Here is a 17,096-nt window from a genome sequence, read left to right on the forward strand (position 1 = left end):
ATTCCATTGTGTATATATACCACATTTTCTTTATCCATTTATCTACTGAGGGACATCTGGGTTGGTTCCCTATTTTAGCTATGGTAAATAATGCTGCAATAAACATAGTCGTGCTGGTAGCTATAGTGTAGTCTTGGAGTTTTACTGTGGTCTTGTGTTTTTCGTGTCTCCTTTCTATCCCTCCCTTCTTCTCATCCTATCCTTTTCTTCTCTCAATATCATCTATAAACTTACATAATTTTTAAGTATTTATCTTTTTTTTTCATGGCACTAACATTTAATGAGAAGACTAATTTTAGAGTAGTAAAATTGAAGGTGCATGCATCATTGTTGTAGATTTGAAACCATGCATATCCTTCCTCATAAAATGTCTCAAATGCCGTTAAAAACACCACACGCAAAACCAAGCAATTATAAGTACTTCGAAGCATGTAACTGTGATTAGCTGCTATTCTCAGCAATATAAAAATACTTCCACCACAATTTCATTCCAGTCTGTAAAGTAATTCAAAACAAACAAGTTGGAGACATCGCTCAAATGGCAGAAGCAACAAATACAGATGCTTTGTATCAAGGAAATGAATCCACTGAAGAAATGAACCCATCTGAGGAGCGGTCCTCTGGGGCCTGGCACTAGGCTTCTGGTGGAACGCTGAGGCCCCCTTCTGGGAAGAGACGTATACTGCAGCTGGGGTAGCTCTGCCAAACGTCAGGACACTTCTTGCACCCAGTAACACTGAAAGTTTTGTTGTGGATATTCTTTCCTGTGCAGTTTCAAATTTTAGGTATTAAATTTAACAGTTATAACCTGTATTTTCAAATGAGGAACAGCTGATTTCGGATTAAATGTATCATGCTACTTAATTTTGCAATTGGCATTCACACCAGTGGGCATTCTTCACCTTGTTCCTTTTTAATTTCGCTGTAGCTTTTTGCTTTGACAGTGTCTTGTTGAACTCCCTCTGCCTTCCAAGTGATGGGGTTGCAGATGTGTATTACTATGACCAACTGTTGTTGGAACTCTTCACCCTCCAGTATATAACTACATTTTTTTCATCCATCCTTGTGAGAATATAATCTTGCTGAGGCAGAAGACCCTGTTTTGGTTCAGGGAACCAAAGAACTGTCTTATTTATGTTATTGTCCTTTAATGCTTTGCCCCTTAAAAACAGAAATATCTTAAGATTCTATTATAGCAACATGGTACAATTTTTAAATGACCCTTAGGCACTTGTTTAAAAACATTTTTCTATGTATTTAATAAAATCAATAGATTTCACAATCACATGTATACAGTGTATACAAATAATATACAATGTAGAAAAAAGCCAGACTTGCCCAGCACTGGTGGCTAACACCTGTAATCCTAGCGACTAAAAAATGCTGAGATCTGAGGGTCACAGTTTGAAGCCAGGCTGGGGGGAAAAGTCCGTGAGACTCATCTGCAATTAACCAACATAAAGCTAGGACTGGAGGTGTGACTCAAGTTTGAGCAAAAAAGCCAGAGAGTAACAACATGTTGAGTTCAAGCCCTAAAGCCAACACACACACAAACACACTCACACTCACGCAGCCAATACACTGGGAGACCACAACAGCTATAAAGAATGAAAATCCAACTCCACCTCCAAAAAGCCAGTTGTAAAGGACACACGTGACCATGGCTTTCTATTCCAAATGAGTGCAGGTGATGGGGTGTGGATGGACACTGAAATCCCAGCCTGCACTCAGCTGGAATGGATTGAAGCTGTGGCTTAAAGACATGTACTGTTTGCTAATTCCTAAAACCTCAAACTTTAGTTTTTCCCCCCCTTCATAAAAATGTTCTTTCAGCTGTGGAGAAGCTAATAGTTGTTTACAATTGTCAGCCTTTTAAGAAGCACTAATTTGTTCCCTTAAGAGTGCAAATGTTATTCTTTGTCTTCCCGGAGAATAACAAACAACACATAATATATGTTCCCTCCATGCCAGCAGCTTTTCAGGCTGGGGATTCCATCCAGGTCACCATGGGGCTTTCGTCTTTCATTACAAGTTCAGGATTTCTGAAATTCCTTCTTCCGAACTTTTGATTTTGGTGCATAAGGATTTTCTTGCTTGTAGAAGGCCTTTAACAGTTCCACAGCTTCCTCAGCCCGATATCCAGGGATGCACTGAAATGGTTTTCCCGTATTTGGTAAGTCAGAAGAGGCAACATTTAGAACGGAGCCACAGCCACCAAATCATTCATTCTGACAGCCGTAGACGACCAGCGGGATTTTCATCAGGCCGAGAGCAGCTGCACACATAATGCAAGGTTCCACAGTGACATACAACACGGTACGTTCAAACACAGCAGAAGGACTCTGGCCATTTCGTTGACACCAATCTAGGACTTGATCAATGGCCACCATTTCTGCATGTCGAGTAGCATTTTTGGTTTGATTCACTTCATTTCTTCCCTTCCCCACGATTTCATTGTTGTAGACCATAAGACAGCCAACAGGGACTTCAGTATTTTCAAGGGCGTCTTTGGCCATGCGCATCGCTTCCTCCATCCACCGTGCCGTCTCCAGGGCCAAAGACACGGCGGTGGAGACGCCCGGGGCTGGCATGGACGCGGCCAACGCCTCTGCCTCCATCCAGCCCGGTTAACGCACAGCTCTGACTCGCAGGCCTTCCGGGCCGGGAACCAAGTATTTATCTTTTTAAATTTAAATTTTTGTTTTTCTATATTTTCTGGTTTTTTTTTTTCTTAATGTCTCTCCTATCATTCTGTCCAATCCATTTCCCTCTCTGAGATTAAGCCTTGGTTAAATTCACTCTCATCTTACCTCGCCACCACCCTATAATTCTATTTTTCCCCACATTTCTCCCTACATCTAATAATTTCTGGTTTGCCAATTTTTTTCTTTGCTATTCTTATCCCATTAATCCATAGTTGTTTGATGTTGAATAGATTGTATCTGTTGAACTAGATTGCGTCTATAGCCTTTTGACTGTGCAACTACCAAACTTTGGTTGATGCTTGCCTTAAAATTATGTTCTAGCACAAAATTAGTGTTACTTTCATAAAAAATGAGCAGAAAAAGCCAGAAAAACAGAAGAAAAATGGCAAGTCCAGGTATCTGGACTCCCACTCATGATAAACAGTTGACAGAATAGTTAGTGAATAATCCAGAGGACAGTTCCCAAAAATCTGTACAAACAATACTGGTAAAAATGGTGAATGAAAAGATTGAAAACCTGCAAAGGACTCAGTGTGAGCATGATAGGGAGAGAGAGAGGCAAACCAAAGATTAATACTGGAATCTCGTGAGAGTGCAGAAACTACTCAAAGATTGGTACAGGAAGTGCGTGAGCAGATTTAGAACAGTCAAAGACCAATACAGGAATTGCATAAGCAGGCTGACAACAATCAAAGAGAAACACAGTAATTGCATGAGGAGGAGGATAACAGAAAAAGAGAAACACAGGTATTGTGTAAGCAGGTTGAGAACAGTCAAAGAGAACTTCAGGAATTGCATGAACATGAGGAAGCTAATCAAAGAGTAATACAGCAATTGTGAGAGCGGAATGAGAATACAAAAAGATCAAGAGAGACATTAATGGAATCCATAAAGAGACAGCTGAAAGAATTCAGGGAGACCACAAATGGAATCCTGAATAGAGCCTGGCAGAGGGAATGGGCAACAAAGGAAACCATAAACAATCAACTAAGTCATTTGAGAATAAACACTGAACACCAAATTAAGGAAGTATAGAAGTTCATAAAAGATCTAAAAGAAAGCTCTAACAAAGAATTTGAAGCCATTAAAGCCGACCAACTAGAAGGAAAAGAAATTAAAAACAAAGTAGAAAGTCATGACAGTAGGTTAAACCATGCAGAAGATAGAATCTTGGAGATTAAAGACAGCCTTGATATTATAGAGAAATAACATACTACTATCCAAGACAAATCCAAGGAATATGGGATAGATCTATTCAACATTTGGAAGACACCATCAGTAGGTCTAATATGAGGATAATGTTTGTAAAGGAGCACCTAGAAACAGAAGTTAATGGTCGAGAACATTTGTTTTACAGGATCCTAGCAGAGAACTTCCCAAACATGCAAAAAGTTAGGATTATTCAGATAGAAGAAGCTTTTAGAACCCAAAATATACCAGACCAGAACAGGACATGGCAATGTCGCATTATAATCTGCACAGTATCAATTCAGACCAAAGAAAAGATCCATAAAACTGTCAAGTAGAAAAGATCAATCACCTATAAGAGGAAATCAATTAGAGTCCCCTCAGATTTGTCAGCAGAGAGAATTAAAGCAAGAAGAGCCTGGAATGATGTATGCCATGCCCTAAAGACAAACAATTATCAATCAAGAATACTCTACCCAGCTACACTCTCCTTCATAATCGAAGGTCAAAGAAAAACCTTCCATACCAAAGACAATCTGAAACAATATATTTCCCAAGAAGTAGCCCTACAAAAGCTACTTAAACATGTCCTACAAATAGAAAACCAACAAGATCACAATAAAGGCCAAGAAACAGCACCCAAACTGAGAATCCAAGAACCATAGGAAGAACCCAGTTGCCGCAGCCCCCAGAAGGTGGATAACATGGCAGGAACTCCCAAACACCTCTCAGTCCTAACGCTCAACATTAATGGACTTAACTCTCCAATTAAGCCACGTAAAAAGGCTAGTTGGATTAAAAAGCAAGATCCTTTTATCTGCTGCCTTCAGGAATCACACCTTTCCCATGAAAACAAACACATTTTGAAAATGAAAGGCTGTAACAAATCTACCAAGCAAATAGCCCCCATAAACAAGTGAGAGCTTCTATCCTAATATCAGATAAAATATACTTCAAATTAAAATTAGTGAAAAGAGATAAAGAATGTCGTTTTATACTAATTAAGGGATTTCCCATTCAGGAGGATATTACAAATCTAAATATTTATTCTCCAAACAAAAGACCACCCAGATTTATCCAAGAAAAACTACTTTCCCTCAAAGCTCACATAGATCCAAAGACATTAATTGTAGGGGACTTTAACACACCACTATCCACACTAGATAGATTAACTCGGCAAAATCTCAACAGAGAAACTGCAGATCTAAACACCTGCATGGATCAATTAAATTTAACAGATATCTACCAAATATTTCACGCAGTAGCATCAGATACATGTTTTCCTCATCAGCTCACAGAAAATTTTACAAAATATACACCATTTGAGGTCACAAATCAAACTTGTCCAAATTCAGAAACATTATAGTTTTAAATTGCCTTCTCTCAGACCAGAAGGGAATAAAATTAGAACTCAACACCAAAATGCACCAAAAAGTCCTGTGACAAATAGAGGCTGAACAACACACTGTTGAAACACCAGTGGGTCATGGAAGAGCATAGAAAGGAAATTCAAATATTCATGATATTCACCAAAAATGAGGGGCTGGGAAGGTGGCTCAGTGGTAGAGCGCTTGCCTTGCATGCGTGAGGCCCTGGGTTCGATTCCCCAGCACCACATAAGCAAAAAGAAAAAAAAGCCAGAAGTGGGGCTATGGCTCAAGTGGTAGATCGCTAGCCTTGAGCTGAAGAGCTGAGGGACAGTGCCCAGACCCAGAGTTCAGGCCCCACGACAGGACTTAAAAAAAGCCAAAAAACAAAAAATAAAAATGAACACACAAATTACTTCCTCCTTTTAGACACGGCAAAGGCAGTATTCAGAGTGTTTTATAGCTCTTAATTACTAAATCAATAAATTGGAGAGATCTGGAACCAACAATTTAGTGAGATATCTGAACCTCCTTGACAAAGAGCAACAAGATAAATCCCAATTCAGTAGATGGAAAGAAATAATTAAAATTACATCAGAAACAAACGAATTAGAATCCAAAATAAAAACATAGAAAGAATCAACAAAACAAGAGTTTGTTCTCCAAAAAATTAACAAAATTTATAGATTCTTAGCAAATCTTATCAAAAAAACAAGAGAACACACCCAAATAAATAAACTCAGAGATGAGAATGGAAACAGCATCCCAGAAAAAACCAAGATTCCGAAGATTAAAAGGAATACTTCTCAAACCTTTATGCTAATAAGTTTGAGAACTTGGCAGAAATAGATCTTTTTCTAGCAATTATTGACATGCCAAACATCAACCAAGATGAGTTAAACCATTTTAACTGGCCCATATTAAGCATTGAAATAGAAACAGCAATGAGACCTCCCATCTCAGAAAAGCCCAGGACCAGATGGATTTACAGCGGAATTCTACATGGCCTTCAAAGCAGAGCTCACATCAACATTCCTCCAACTCTTCAATGAAATTGTAAGAGAAAGTTCACTACAAAAATCATTCTTTGAAGCCATCATAGCCCTCATCCAAAAACCAGGCAGGGACTCATCATAGAAAGAGAACTATGGACTCATTTCTTTGATGACCATTGATGCAAAACTTCTCAACAAAATTTTGAGCAGTTGACATCAAAAATTCATCCAAAATATCATACACCACGATCAAACAGGATTCATTTCAGGGATGCAAATATTGATCAATATACACAAGTCAATTAATATAACTCATTACATCAACAAATGGCAAGGATAACCACATAGTTATTTCAATAGATGCAGAATAAGCATTTGACAAATCCAACAAATCCTTTATGATGAAGGTTCTGGAAAAATTAGGAATCCAGGGAACATTCCTCAATACAATAAAGGCTGTATATGACAAACCTACAGCCAGCATTATAATTAATGGTGAAAAACTAAAGCCATTTCCTCTTAACTCAGGAACATTACAAGGATGTCCACTCACTACACTTCTCTTAAATTTAGTATTAGAATGTCTATCTACAACAATAAGATATGATGCAAACATAAAAGGGAGAGGCTGGAAAGGGGGCTTTGTGGTACAGTGATTGCCTAACATTCTTGAGGCCCTGTGTTTGATTCCTCAGCACCACATAGGCAAAAAGAAAAAAGCTGGCAGTGGCACAATGGCTCAAGTGGTAGAGGGCTAGCCTTGAGCTGAAGAGCTGAGGGACAGTTCCCAGGCCCATTGTTCAGGCCGTATGACTGGACCCCCCCCAAAAAAAAACATAAAAGAGATCCAAATAGGGAAAGATGAAGTAAAATTCTCCCTCTTTGCAGACCACATGATTTTCTATTTAAAGAATCCCATGACTCCACTCCCAAATTACTGAAGCTGATTCAAAACTGTTGCAAAGCAGCAGGATCTAAAATTAACCCTCAATAATCAATGGCTTTTCTGTATGACCACAATGAGGAAAGCGTTGGTGAAATCATGAAGGCAACTCCATTCATAATAGCGCCACCAAAAATACATTATCTAGGAATTAACCGAAGAAGTGAAGGACCTCTATTATGAAAATTTAAAAACCTGAAAAAGGAAATCAAAACAGAACTTAGAAAGTGGATAAATGTCCCATGCTTCTGGACTGGATGGATCACAATCGTGAAAACGGCAATACATCCCAAGGTGATCTACAAATTCTATGCAATACTAATCAATATTCCAACCTCATTTTTCAAGGAAATAGAAGAGGCAATCCAAAAATTCATATGAAACAGTAAAAGACAACAAATAGCGAAAATGATCCTTAGCAGAAAGAACAGTGCTGGAGTAATATCAATACCAAAATTCTAACTCAACTACAATGCCATAGTAATCAAAACAGCTTGGGACTGGCAAATGAAAAGACCTCAGGACCAATGGAATAGAATTTAAAACCCAGAAATGAACACACAGATCTATAGCCCCCTAATGTTCGATAAGGGAGTTAAAAAAAATAGAATGGAAGAAAGACAACCTCTTCAGTAAATGGCGCTGGCAAAATTGGTTAATCACTTGTAGTAAACTAAAGCTAGACCCTTATATATCACCCTGCACCAGAATCAACTCCAAATGGATCAAAGACCACGGAGTCAAAGCAGACAGCCTGGAAACATTACCGGATAGAATAGGAGATGCCCTAAGTCTCCTTGGCACAGGCCATAAAATTTTCTTAATAGAGACCCAGAAACACAACAAATTAAAGAAAAGTTGGACAAATGGGATTGTGCCACGCCTACTCCAGTGGAGTCTGCTTAGCATGGGAAACCATCTTTCAGACCTGAGAAAGGGGCTTCAGAGACCTATCTCTGAGTATTGGGACTTCACTGAAGTCTACCTCAGAGAATGGGGCTTTACAGAGACCTATCTCCGAGTTTTGGGACTTCACTGAAGTCTACCTCAGAGAATAGGGCTTCTAAGAGGCCTACTCCTGGAAAGGCTGGCAAACCCCTGGGAAAGATGTGTTTCTGCCTTTCTTTTCCTCATAAGAGTGCCTATTAATCTTTTACTGCTTCTACTGCTCTTTGTACTTACTCATTGTCAACATTCCTTTATTCAAAGCTCTCTCTTAAGAGTGTTGATGACTCCAATATCTTATGAGTGTCTTAAAAAATATGACTAACTCACCAGAGTTAAGTGCTACCCTGAAACCCCTCTTATGGAGGCTAGTAGACAAGTTATAAGGAATTATAAAAGTATTGGGGATTTCACGAAGTCACTTCAGCAGAAGGAATTGTTTGTAAGGGACTTACAAGAAGCTGTAGGCTCAGCTAGAGCAGAAAGAATGTATGGCAATTGCTGAGATAACTATTTAGGAGAAAGAATTTCCTGCTACTCTCTTTTATTTACTAAGAGACTTGCTAGATCTAGGTCTCCTTGAGGTTTACTATTAAAGAAGAAACAGGAAAGATCTTATGGGAAAGTTAAGGCCTCTATAAAGATAGGTAATGGTTAATTGGTGACAAACATAGTAATCGTTGTATTTCTTAGAGATAAGCCGGAAACAAGTGCCTATCAGGTGACCAGCTGGTGACCACCCAAAAATGAAGCCATGCAGCAAGATTGTGTAGCCTTTTGCCCTTTCTCATGGAGACTTTTGCTATAAAAGTTTGTTATCCTCTGCATTAAATCACACTCAGCATCCACTCCTATAGTGTGTGAGTTGTCTGTTTGCCATCTCCCCATCCTATACCAGGTTCCTCCCCTAGGTGTCCTCCGTGGTCCCGACAGAGCCTGGTCTGCGGCAGGATTGCATGAAATTGCACAGCTTCTGCATGGCAAAGGACATAGCTAGGAACATCAATAGAAAGCCCATGGATTGGGAGATGATCTTCACTAGCCATACAAAGGACAAAATATACCTGGAACTCAAAAAAATTAAATCCCCCAAAAACAAATCCTCAAAGAAACAACTGCCCAATAAATAATGAACTAAGGTCTTAAAGAGAAACTTCTCTGAAGAGGAAAGAAAGATGGCCAAAAGACACATGACGAAACGTACAACCTCCCTAGCCATAAAAGAAATGCAAATCAAAACAACATTGAAATACCATCTCATCTGAGTTAGAATGGTTATAATCATGAATTCTAATAACAACAGATGCTCGAGGGGATGTGGACAGTAGGGAACCTTACCGCATTGTTGGTGGGAGTGTAAACTTGTTCAACCACTTTGGAAAGCAGTATGGAGTTTTCTCAAATGACTCCACATATAACTCCCCTATGTCCCAGCAATCCCACTTTTGGGCATTTACCCAAATGATCACAAACAAAGGTATCAGCACAATTATGTTTATTGCAGCATTATTTACCAAAGCTAAGATACGGAACCAACCCATATGCCCCTCAGTATATGAATGGATGAAGAAAATATCGTATATATACACAATGGAATTTTATGCCTCTATCAGAAAGAATGACATTGCCCCATTTGCTAGGAAATGGAAAGACTTGGAAAAAGTTATATTAAGTGAAGTAAGCCAAGCCCAAAGAAAGATAGGTCTCATGGTTTCCCTTATTTGCAATAACTAATGTACTTCTGAGACAAGCAGAAACGGTCAGATAAATTGATGTTACACAAAATGAAACCCAAAATAAGGATTTAAATGTTTTTTTTCTTTCTTGCAATTGTTTCTAACATATGTATAAGATGATTCCTTTGTTGCTTTGTATGTCCTTCCCTCAGGATACAACCCCTGCTTTCACTGTATTTGATGTTGTTTTAATTTGTGATGTGGAGAGAAAAAATAGATTGTTTAAATATGGATACAGGTGGACCCATTGCAACAATGAGATGACAAGACTTTATGTAGAAAAACGAAATGTACAACTTGCCTGGGGGGGAATATGGGAAGGGATGGGAAGGAGAAACAAGAGGAGGCAACAACGTTTGATAAGAAATTTACTCATTCCCTTGTCCATGTAATTGTAACCATTCTGTAAGGTATTTTCACAATTGAGATAAAAAAGAGGCAAAAAGTCACCTCTACGGTTTTCTATGAAAATACAGCATAATACAATCTGTTCCTCAAGGAAATTAAACAGTAACTGGCAATATTGTCAATTTCATAAATGATATAAGAAGACTGAAGAACAAATTTCAAATCAAACTGGGTGATATAAAATTTACTTTGCCCCTGTAAACAACCTTTCAATTCTATCTATATCTTGTTCCCAAAATGGTTCATATTTTATTCTAATCATATTTTTAATTAACTTTAATTAGTTGAATGGGATTTGCTATTTGATAAAGCAGTTTATGAATAGTGTTTAGTGAGGTTTTTTTTTTCTTTTTCTCTCCTGAGGTTTGATCTCTTATTCTGGGTGCTGTCCCTGAGCTCTTTTGGATGAATGCTTGAACTCGACCACTTGAGGCACAGCAGCACTTTCATAATTTTCTGAGATTTAATTGGAGATAACACTTTCACAGACTTTCCTGCCAGGGCTGGCTTCAAACCTCAATCCTCAGCCTCCTGTGCATCTAGGACAAAAGGTGTGAGCTGCTAGTGCCCAGCTTAATACAATGCATCTTTTTATTTTGGGCTAGTTCTGGGGCTTGAACTCAGGGCCTTGACAATGTCCTTGAGCTTCTTTTCCTCATGCTAGCACTCTATTACTTGTGTCATAGTGCCAATTCCAGCTTTTTTTGTTTATGTAGTACTGAAGAATCAAACAAAGGGCTTCATACATACAAGACAAACAGTCTACCACTAAGCCACATTTCATGGCTAATACAATGCACCTTGAGGTCCATTATCCCTTATTCATCTCAATCCTTTCTCATCCCTAAATTTACATAAACTTGCAATGTCATATATAGTCACTCAGAGGATATGCCACTGATCATATTTTCTTGATAGTCTTATTCACCAACATACTAAACTTATCCATTACAGAATTCTGTGATTTTAAATTCTTAATTATCACTTAGATTCACCCACTACTATTCTAAAATTTTTCCTAAGGTTAATGCAAATGTAATCTGTAATTCTTCGATAAAGTACATTCATAGAATGTCAAAGAGTTGGAATATGAACGTCACCTTCCGTTCTAGAATATTTTATTATCACTGCCCTCTCAAAATACTCCAATATTTATTAGTAGTCACTTCCTGTCATCATTTCAACCTACCATCCACGTGACTAAACATTACTTCATAGTCTACCACTACAGATGTGCCAATATAAAAAAGCTCATATAATTAGAAAATGTAGTCTATTTTATCCATTTCTCCCATGCAATATTAGTGTTTCCCAAGTAAGTAAGTCCATGTAAATTTTTCTCATTGATAGAGCATATTGTTTTGTATGCATATGTATAATTGTATAACGTCCTCAATGCGCATTTCAATATTTTATTATATGTTATTGTAAAAGGTTTTGTACATGTGTCTCATTGGACATAAGTTGAAATATATTTTGTATATAAAATTATGATTGAAAATGCTGGACCATAGGGGCAACTCTATATGTAATATCTTAATGATTGCCAATATGTTTATCAAACTGACTATATCACTTTAAGTGTGAAGCACCAAGGTATAAGGATTCCAATTTCTACATACTGGTTGTGCAGGGCTATCTTATTGTTGCTTGTATTTCCACTAATCACTACATGTATGCAATGTCTAGGTATGATATGATCTTTCCATATGTTCTTTGGTTGTTGTTATATTATTACAGAGATATGTATTTGGATTTTTTGATAACTTATTCAGGAAGGTTAGTTTTTAATTGGCATTAATATTTATAAATTTATTACATTTTCTAAAAACAGCTGACCAGCACTCTTTGATTCATTGACAAATGACTATAAACTGGAATATATTTCTCTTTCCAATATTAAAGGTGTTAGTGTAAAATTGTTACGTTTGTAGAGGAAAGAGTGCAGAACTCAATGGGTCTGTAAGGCACCTGACTAAGTCCATATTATTACTTTCAAGGAATATTAATAAGGAGTAAAACCAAACATTTGTGGAATTAGTCTCTTTAATAAATGGTGATAGGTTAGACAGTATTGGGAAGAATAAAAAATGAACATTGACTTAAACATAACAATTTATTCAAATATTAACTTCAAGCAGGATTAATACATGGCATATAAAACAAAAAGAGTCATGTAAATGTAAAGCAAAGGAAGATGTCTTGACAATTTTGGAGATGAAGCATTCTTAACTTAGGCATTAAACTTATGGGAAAGCAAAACTTGATATAGTAGAACTCAATGAAAGTGTAAAAAATTTGTCTGTGAAAGCTCATATACAAGTAGTGAATAGAAGTTGGGAGCAGAGGGCTCATGTATATCATCCTAGCTACATAGGAGGCTGTGATTTGAGTATTGCTGTTTGAAGCCAGCCCACAAAATAAAGTCCCTGAGAATCATATCTCTGATTAATCAGCAAAAAAGCAGAAGTAAAGAATGACTCAAAGGGTAATTTTTTAACAAACTGCAACAAATCTCAATGACCCTGAGTTCAAGCCCCAAGAACACACATACATGTACAATTAATAGTAGTAATACTAATAGTGATGATAATGATGATGAGGAGGAGGAGGAAGAGGATGATGACGATGAGGATGAAGGGTACTCCTCATCAAGGATAAAATATTTGCAAATCCTATACCTGAAGAATGCCTCAAATCGAGACTCTACATAGAACTCTCAAAACCTAATGTTAAAAACATCAATTAGACACCAGCATAATATATCTTGTAAAAAATAAGCACAAGAAAAACATCATCAGTCATCAAATAAATGCACATTAAAACTAAAATGACCTCATAAAACATGGATGCGAATTACTTCACATAATACAATAATGACAATACTAAATGCTATCAAGAAACAGAGAAACTGGATGCTGGCAGGAATGTCAAATGGGAAATCCACTTCTGAAAAGATTTCTACAGCTTCCTAGAATATGAAATTTGCAACTAACAACAGCATAGCATACGAATTAAGATCTTCAGGCTTTGTCTCATAGACATAAAACATAACATTCACCCAAAGGCTAAAACACAGAGGATTATAGCAGCATTATTTCCTCAGTCAAAGAAATGGAAATAAATTCAGGCTTTCTTCAGGTGAATGGGAAACGAATTGTGCTACATTCTATAATGACAGAGCCAAAAGGCAACTCGAGTGAATACAATAAAATATTAAGGCATACAAATAACTGGGAATAATCTATCATATATTTGAAGGCAATCTTAAAAGCTTATTTATTGCATGATCTACAAGTCAGAGAAACAAAATGTGTTGGTTTCCAGGATGACAGAGTTGGGGATGGGTCAAAGAGAAGTAGTGGGTTTAATTATAAAAAGGAATCATGAGACAGACACATTTTTTGTAAAGAAACATATCTGTAAATATGGTATATTCATATCGAGTTGATAAAATTATATTGGAGTTAATATGTGCACAAAATATTTAAAACTACTGAAGTCTGCATAAGGTACTTGTGAAATATTAATGTCCTACTTGTGATGTCATACTATAAAAATTTAAAGAAACTGGGAAAAGTATTCAAGGGACATCTCTGTGTTCTTCGAATAACATCATAAAACCTCAATAAAACTTAATGATATCTATAAACCAGAAGTCAATGTTGAATGTTTACAATGAAAAATAGTCTGGGTCCAAGCTTGAGGTGAAATATACCTTGCTATTTAGAAAGCAGAGATTTAGAAGGCTGATATCAGGGACAGTTTCGAAAAAAAAAATCGTGAGAAATTACAAAACCAAAGTAAGCTAAATATAATATAATATTCTTATTATCTCACATTTGTGGAAGCCATAGGTAAAAGATCATTGCTCAAGGGAGGCTTGGCCTGAAAAATAATCTAAAGTGGTTAGAGCTTTAACAACTTCAAGCACCAGTAGTGCCAAAGGAAAAAAGAAAAGAAGAAAACAGAAAAGGAAAGAAAGGATAGAAAAGGGAAACTATTTCCTCTTCATTCTTGTAGTTTCATGTCATTGGGTACAAGAATTGAAAATATTTTGTTTACTTTTCAAGGATTCAGACCTCTCTAATATGAAAGCGTTTATTTCAAGTAATTATTGTGTTACTACTATTTATTAATTTATTATTAGGCCTTCTTGGAAATATAACCCATGGCTTGTATATATTAGTCTAGTTCTACAACTAAGCTGTACCCAAGCTCTGTTGTATAGTTTTGGAAATTGTTTATGATTTCTTTAATAGTTAGCTATTCTACTTTTCATCTTATCTTTTCTCTTCCATCTTTTCCCCTATGTGTAGTTTATGTGTTGAAAACTTTCAATTTTATCTTCTAAACATAGAATGTTGCTGTTGAGTTTACAGAGAAGTCAGTTGTTTTATGACATCTATTAAAATTATATATAGATATATGAATTTCACATGTACGATTGATTCTTAGAATTCATTGCAATAAGCAACATTTATCTTGTAATATGCACCATAGGTATTGAGCCATTGTGATCCTCTCTTAAGAATAGCTTCCATTGTTCTTGCCATGTGAATGCTTAGAGTGCTGTTAGTTAACCATGTCCAAGTGTAATTATTTATCTTTTACTATCTATTGGATTAACTTGCAGATTTATGGACATAGTCCAGTTATTACAAATGAGGAAAACCATGCAGCATGTATTTAATTGGATCTAGCTTATTTCACTTAATATCATTTTTCCCAGTTTTTCCCTTTCCTCAGGAATGGGGTAATGACATTCTTTCCAATGGAAGCACAGTATTCTATCAATACAATGGAACTGAAGAACCAGAAATGGAATTCACACCTCTAGTCACATAATCTTTGATAAGGAAGTAAGAAACACAGGATGCAATACAGACAGCCTCTTAAAAAATGGTGCTGACAGAATTGGCTGTACAAAGAAAACTGAAGTTAGATTCTTATATATCCCCCTGTACTAAGATTGATTCCAAATGGATCAAAGACCTCAATGTAAGTCCAAATACTTTGAGAATGTTACAGGAAGAGTTAGGAGAAAAACGAGGAGGGCTCCTTGGCACAGGAGAAAACTTTCAAAGTAAGTTTAGATAAATGGGAATACATCAAGCCAAATCAATCATTAGTCAGACTCAAAAGCCATGAAGGAAAAGAGATAGTGTAGCACAGATTTATTAGGGAGCAAACTTACATATGAGAGCCTGAGACAATGTATACCAATACTCCCTTATCTACATAGGTTATCTATAGTGGGTTTACATGAATATAAGAGTTTTCTGGTGGGGATTATTAAGAAAATGCTAAAACATAGATAGTACGTGAAATGAGTTGTAACTGAATCAAGTTCAAAGTCTTGGCTTGATGCCAGCAAACTAATGTATATCTGCACAAAGGAAGAGGGGTAAAAGAGGAGTGGATATAAATAAAAGCACTGGTCTGAAGCCTCAAAGTAAGGACCCCAGTTTGGTGTGATCCAAGCAGTCTCTAACATGAGTTTTTTTTTTTTAAATTAACAAGCATTATTTTAGATTTTTACAGAGTGGAATGGTGCATAGTCACAGGCAATGTCTGCTATGTCAGGTAATCCAGTCTGCTCATTCACATGTTACCCAATAGACAGGTTTCAACACAAATGACTACAATGAGATTGTACAAATGAGACTGTAACTTTTCCCTCTCATGAATCAAAATTCTGTCAAATGATTTCTGTCTTCCAGATGTTTACACAACATTTCTCATGATCTCTTCTACTATTTTGTCTTCATTATTGATGTACATAGTACTTTTGTTGTTGTCTTGTATGTATATGCCATTTTTGGGCCTTGAACTCAATGTTTAATGTTCTCCCTTTAATAGTCTCCCTTGTATTTTTTGCTCATGGCTGATGACACTATTCTTTGAGCCACATCTTTACCTTCTGCCTCTGGCTGGATAGTTAGAGATAACTTCACATTTTTGTCTGTTTGGACTGACATTGAACTAACACATTCAGGTCTTAGCCTCCTGAGTTTCTAGGATTCTACACATGAATGGCTAACACCAAGCTTTGCTATACTGTGATTTTAATTATGTGTTAGGAGAAAGTGAAAGTATATTTGTGCTAAGAGTGCAATTTTCAAATACAAGTTTGAATCAACTTTATATAATGTAACTGTTATCAATTTTAACAGTTAAATCAATGAATGTTACACATTCCCACAGAAATATAATTGAAAATAAAAGGCATAAGTTTTTCTTAAAACGAGTAAAGGAACCATGAATTTCTTTCACTTTACAATTCATGTTTTATATAACTTTAATTAGCAGACTTCCATGATCAAAAGTAAATATATTAATTTTATACTACAAGAAGCAAAGTGATTATAGTTAAAGATGGATACTTCATCACAGCCAGAAGATAACTTTTGAGCATTCTCACTAAAATGTTACATGCAGAAATTAACGGATATAATGTAGCTTGATCATTACATTGGGATTACCACTCCATACTTCATAAATGTTTAAAAAATAAGTATGTAGCTATGTGCCAGTGGCTTATGCTTTTAACCCTAGCTACTAAGAAGTCTGAGAGCTGAGAATCATGGTTCAAAGGCAGCCTAGGCAGAAAAGTCTGTGAGACTCTTATCTCCCATGAGCCTCCAGAAAACTCACAGTGGCTCAAGTGGTGGAGCACTAGTTTTGAGCTGAACTGCTGAGGGACAGCATCAATGCCAAGATTTCAACCCCATGACCAGCAAAATTTAAAAATAAACAGTTACAAATAAATATTTTGACATAAATGTTAAAATACATACTTTAATTGT

The 17,096-nt window shown here is 36.6% G+C and overlaps 1 pseudogene; it reads right to left on the bottom strand.

The window, feature by feature from the left end:
• Positions 1–1,968: 1,968 nt before the first annotated feature.
• On the bottom strand, positions 1,969–2,561 carry LOC122114061 (annotated as a pseudogene).
• Positions 2,562–17,096: the final 14,535 nt, after the last annotated feature.

Source organism: Dipodomys spectabilis, unplaced genomic scaffold (assembly GCF_019054845.1).
Source record: "Dipodomys spectabilis isolate Male_0828 unplaced genomic scaffold, ASM1905484v1 ptg000105l, whole genome shotgun sequence".
NCBI classification, from domain to species: Eukaryota; Metazoa; Chordata; class Mammalia; order Rodentia; family Heteromyidae; genus Dipodomys; species Dipodomys spectabilis.